The sequence below is a fragment of the Suricata suricatta genome, chromosome 5 (genome assembly GCF_006229205.1).
Source record: "Suricata suricatta isolate VVHF042 chromosome 5, meerkat_22Aug2017_6uvM2_HiC, whole genome shotgun sequence".
In the NCBI taxonomy this organism is placed as follows: Eukaryota; Metazoa; Chordata; class Mammalia; order Carnivora; family Herpestidae; genus Suricata; species Suricata suricatta.
In genome coordinates this window covers 2,015,825-2,021,562 of record NC_043704.1, presented here as the reverse complement: position 1 = coordinate 2,021,562, position 5,738 = coordinate 2,015,825, and the positions used below count along the sequence as shown (strand labels likewise).

General features: G+C 53.9%; 1 protein-coding gene across 1 annotated transcript in view; it reads right to left on the bottom strand.

Moving 5' to 3' along the window:
* CRYAA (crystallin alpha A) overlaps nt 1-5,522 on the bottom strand; it is a 34,345-nt gene extending 28,823 nt beyond the window's left edge. Inside the window, exon 1 of the mRNA XM_029938840.1 lies at nt 5,460-5,522. The gene's annotated coding sequence lies outside the window, so the exon portion shown is untranslated. The remainder of the gene's footprint in view (nt 1-5,459) is intronic.
* Between the last annotated feature and the right edge of the window lie 216 nt (nt 5,523-5,738).

Here is a 5,738-nt window from a genome sequence, read left to right as displayed (position 1 = left end):
CTGACAAGGACAGCATCTCACGAGTCCCTCCACAGGAAGCAGGGGATTACCTGTCACTCTCTTTAAGGCATGCCTAGTGCAACTGAACCCAAAGTCACCAACGGAAAAGCCCGTTTTAGAATTTAAAACACACACAGCATCCGTGCCCAGCAGAGTCACTGGGACGTTGCCCTTCGGGTCAGGTCAGCTTTGCAGCAAGTTGAATTTTGGCACCAAACTTACAGAAAGAAGTCAAAAGAAAGAAAGAAACCCATAGCTTTCTGTTTTCAGAGCTTTTTGTACTTCAGAATTGCAAATAAGACCATGGTCTGTCCTTAACCCAGTCGGTTAAGCGTCCGACTTCTGCGCAGGTCATGATCTTGAAAGTTCGAGCCCCGCATGGGGCTCTGTGCTGACAGCTCAGAGCCTGGAGCTGCTTCAGATTCTGTGTCTCGCTCTCCCTCTCTGCCCCTCCCCTGCTCACACTCTGTCTCTCTCTCTCTCTCAAAAAAAAAAAAAAAGCATTAAAAAAAAAAACAAGACTACACTCTGTTGTAGCACGGAATCAAGGAAAAGGCAGAACAGGGTCTTCCAGAGCCCATAGTGTAGGAGGGATGTGAACACACACTCGGAACACAGCTCAGCGGTAAAGGAGTTACTGTTCCAGAAGCATCTACGGGTAAGTGCCAAGCTCTGCACCAGTCTCCAGGGTGAGTGTTACAGGTCCCATTAATACATGGAAACCAAGCCTAGGGAAGTTCACTACCAAGTGCTACGGACTGAATGTTTAACCCCCGGTTTGTTAAATTCTATCCCCCTCTTGTGGTGGTATTGGGAAGTGAAGTCGTTGGGAGGTGATTAGGTCATGAGGGTGGGGCCTCCCATGCTGGGTTTAGCGCCCTTTGAAAAGGACCTCAGACATATCCCTGCCCCTTCCCCACCTGAGGACGTGGGGAGCAGGTGGCGGTCTACCAGCCACAAGGGGGCTCTCACCAGACCTCGGACCTGCCGCCATCTTGATCTTGGACTTCCAGCCCCCTCAATTGTGTGCTGTCAGCACAGAGCCTGATGGGGGGCTTGAACTCGCCAACCATGAGATTGCAACCTGAGCTGAAATCAGGGGGCAGACATTCAACGGACGAGCCACCAGGCGCCCCTGGCTGGAGCTATTTCTGAGAAACGTGTTGAAGGCGTGGCTTGGCTTCTCTTGGGGGCTTCTTGGAAAAGAGAAGAGGGAAGTAACTGAAAGACGGACTTGCTAATCAGAAAGAAAGCAGAACTTTAAGATTTGGAAAACCCCAAGCCGATGCATATTGCAAAATGAGGACACGAAGGGTGTGTTCGGGTGACCATTAATGAAGTGGTGAGGGGCCGCTGCCGTCTGGAAGGGGCAGATGAAGGGGAAGGACGCTGAAGGGCGTCTGGGCGGCTGGTCCCCTCCCGGGCCAGGTGCACACCTCGGGCAGGCGGCTTCAGACAGAGGAGGAGGAGCAGCAGCAGCGCCCCCAGGACCCGGCCGGTGCAGCACTTCCCCAACCCTGGGGGGGCCCGAGTGTGGCTCCCAGCGTGGCCCCAGCAGAGCCCTGGGGGCATGGCTGCCTCCACCTAGACTTCAAAGGAGGGGGCCTCCAGGAAGAGCTGTGGCTCACGTGTGTCCATGGCTCCCTCCCAAGAGCCACCTTGAGGGGAGGGTCCTGGCCCAGCATCACACCCGGCTAGGACCACCCAAAGCCCGGAGGGCAGGGCTGGCCTGAGCGGTGGAGAACTAACCCCCACCTAGCAAAGCTGGGGCGGGTCCTGGAGGGCCGAGGACCCGGCCAGAGGATTCTTCTCTATGCTTCAAGCCTCAAACTCTCTTCCCTTGTAGTTTGGACCTCCTCGGCCCTGTCACCCCTTCCTTCTTCCTGGCTGCTCCCCTTGGGAGTGGGAGGGCCTCCCCTGTGCCCCACCATTGCATGCGGGACAGCTCACAGCCGGAGAGGAATCTGGGGGCTCCCCCACCCCTGACTTGGGTGAGATCTAGAGTAGTCTAGATCTACTCTTTGGAGTAGATGCTGGACTGAGTTAAAACTCATGCGAGTAGGACGTGAATCTGGGGGGCCGGGAGCGGGCTGCGAGGGTCTGCATGTGCGCCCTGAAGTTCATGTGTGGAAACCTCCCCCCGGAGGTGATGGTGGTCTGAGGGGGGGCCTTTGGGAGGTGACCAGGCCCAGATGACTGGGGTTCATGCCCTTATGAAGGCGGCCCCAGGGAGCGCCCTCGCCCCTTCCCTGCTGCGAGGACACAGTGAGAAGATGCCATTTCTGAACAAGAAAGTGGGCCGTGGCCAGTGCAGGGAGCAGGACAGAGTCACTCATGCCAAGCAGCAACTTCCATCAGCAGTGACACAGCAGCCACGGGTCGAGGTAGGACCAGACACCACCCAGACCAGCACCAGCTGGAGACTCCCGGGAACTGATAACCAGCAGGAGCAGAGGAGGTCTGCAGGCTTGAGGCTGATGGCAGCCCTTCCAAAAGGGAGGGTTTTTGCAGCAAACCGTCAGACTCCTCAGACAGGACCCCTCTGTGCCTGACCACTTCGAAAAGGGCAGCTTCCGCCAAAGGCTCTGCCCATTTCGTCCCCAACAGGACGGAGACTCTTCGCTGCTTGACGGTAATAAGCGGTGAGCGCCCAGCGCTGACCCGGACCTGGCGGAGGCCTTATCTCAACCGCCCACAGACCTTGCATTTGGTTGGTTCACTTTGTACCCCTTGTTGTATCTGGTTTGTCACGGGGCCTGTCTTGTGCTCTGCTTTGTGTGAGGTATAAGAAGCCCTCTTAAACGCTTAGTGGAAAGTCATTGAGTTTAGAATCCTGAATCTGCTTTACAGTTAGGTCAGCTTGGCGTTAGGACTGAATACGGCTGCTGTCAGGACAGACACACCTCATGTGTGTGCCTTCACAGCATGCTCACGATAGCCAGACACCCAATCTGCTGGCGCCTTGCCCTTGGACTTCCAGCCTCCAGAACTGGGAGACATCCATGTCTGTCATTCATTAGCCATCCCCTGTGTGGTCTTCTGCTACGGCAGCTGAGCAGAGAAGATGATAGCGTTCGCACCCTTGCGGTGACCCAGGTGCCCTGAGGCCTGACCAAGAGGAGCAGAGACAGTTGAGAGAAGCCAAGGAACTAGAATGGATGTGAGAGTAAGAGAGAGAGAACCAAGGCCCACCCATGCAGACTTACGGTGAGGATGACTAACAGTCACTAAAGGCTGGAGCAGATAAAGGTCTGGGGGTGAGAGGAGGAGAAAATGAGTCCAGCTGGAAACATGTTGAGCTTTAGGTGTTTGGTAGACTTCTTAGTGGAGATCTGTCTTCTCAACTATGCCTGTGTACATGCTTCATTAACTGGCATATCAGATATGCCCCAAAATATCAGATAATGGATGAACAGATAGGTGGATGGAGGGATGGGTGTATAGACAGGTGGATGGATGGGTAGGTGGATAGATGGACAGGTGGACAGTGGGGAGATGGATGGATGGATAGTTGGATGAAAGATATTTGGATGAATGGACAGATGGATGGATAGATGGATGGACTGATGGATGGATGGTTGGTTGGTTGGATGAGTTGATGGCTGGCTGGCTGGCTGGATGACTGGATGACTGGATGAAGGATATTTGGATGGGTAGATAGACGGATGGGTAAATGGATGACTGAATGGATGAGCGGAGGAATGATGGATGGATGGATACATGCATGGGCAGACATGTGGATGGATGGATGGATGGTTGGATGGGCAGATGATTAGATGAAAGATATTTGGATGCCTGGATAGATGGGTGGATGGATGGGTGGGTGATGAGTGGATGAGTGATGAATGGACAGATGGATAGATGGACAGATAGATGGTTAGATGGATGAAGGATGATGGATGGATGGTTAATGGATGGACGGATGGACGAGTGATGGACGGATGGATGGACAGATGGATGGATGGATGAGTGATGGACGGACGGATGGATGGATGGACGAGTGATGGACGGACGGATGGACGAGTGACGGACGGATGGATGGACGGATGGACGGATGGACAGACGGACGGGTCAGGGGAGGACAGATGGAGGAATGATGTTGGTGGCCCCGGGTCTAGTAACCACATTAATTCCTTGTAACGCAGCTTTGTATTTCAGTTCAGTTTCCAGGCACAGACACTACCCTGACTTCTCCCGCTTCTCCCAGAGGCTCCACAGCTGACGTCTTCTTTGCACCTTCCAACTCTTCAGGAGTCACCCTCCCTGGCCCATGCCCTGCAGCCGCACCCTCTGGATAAGATACCGCCTGCTGAACTGGTGTCTGTCTTGTCACTTACCTGGCCTCACCTCTGAGTCCCTGTTCTTCCTAAGAGGTTTCTGGTTTGCCGATCAGCCGTTTCCCAGGTAAAAATGTTCCGTTGCCAAATAATCACGTGAATTCATCCAAACACTGGTATTCAGCCTACAGCCCCCTCCTGGCCAAGACCATCCATAGTCCTGCTGCGTAGCCACTTCTCGGCCACACCTTGCTACCCTCTGCTGTGACAGCTACTTTGGAGAACGTCTGGTCCCCTGACTCCCTGACCCTGACTCCTGCAGGTGTCGCTGCCCAGGCTCCCAAGGGGCCTGCTGCCGCCCCGCCCAGACACTGCTGCCCCTTGGGGCTCGGGCCCTTGACCTGCTCTCAAGATTCTTTCTTTTTTTTTTTAATGTTTGTTATTTATTTTTGAGAGGCAGAGAGAGACAGGGCGAGCAGGGGAGGGGCAGAAAGAGGGAGACACAGAATCCGAAGCAGGCTCCAGGCTCCGAGCTGTCAGCACAGAGCCCGACGTGGGGCTTGAACCCACGAACCCTGAGATCATGACCTGAGCCGAAGCCGGACGCCCAGCCGACTGAGCCCCCAGGCGCCCCTCCAGACTTGGGATTCTTACCCACTAGGCGACACCCAGGATTCTCAAGGGCCTAGAGTTTCTCTCTCTTTTTTAAAAAAGTTTATTTTTGAGAGAGAGCAGGCACGCGTGAGCACGAGTAGGGGAGGGGCAGAGAGAGAGAGAGGAGACGGAGAATCCCAAGCAGGCTCCACGTGGTCAGTGCAAAGCCTGATGTGGAAGTCAAACCCACGCACCGCAAGACCATGACCTGAGCCAAAATCAAGACTCAGGCGCCCAACCGACCGAGCCATCCAGGCGTCCCGGGCTGGAGCTTCTCTTAACTCTGGAGGCTAGAGACCCCTCTACGAGACTTACAAAATCGTGGGTTATTTGCCTCCCAGGAAAAAGCACATATACTAAAATTCCGTCTATACGTTCCAGGGTTCCATATATACTTGCACACGGTAACTCTGTACATATGCATGAATCCCCGATTACGCCACCCTCCGGGCCTCTCTCCTGAACTTTAGATGTGTAGTCACCTGCACTGTCCCATAGAACAGCCGTTAGCTGTGTATGGCTACTTACGTTTAAATTTAATTAATCGGGGGCGCCTGGGCAGTTCAGTCAGTTGAGCGTCCGACTTTGGCTCAGGTCATGATCTCGCAGTCTGTGGGTTCGAGCCGGCTTCAGATTCCGTGTCTCCCTCTCTCTCTGCCCCTCCCCCGCTCACTCTCGGTCTCTTGCTCTCTCTTAAAATAAAAATAAAGACAGAAAAAAACCCTTTAAATTTAATTAATTAAAAGTAAATAAAATTTAAAACTCAGCACCTAATCCTCCCAGCTCCATGTCAAGTGCCCACACGTG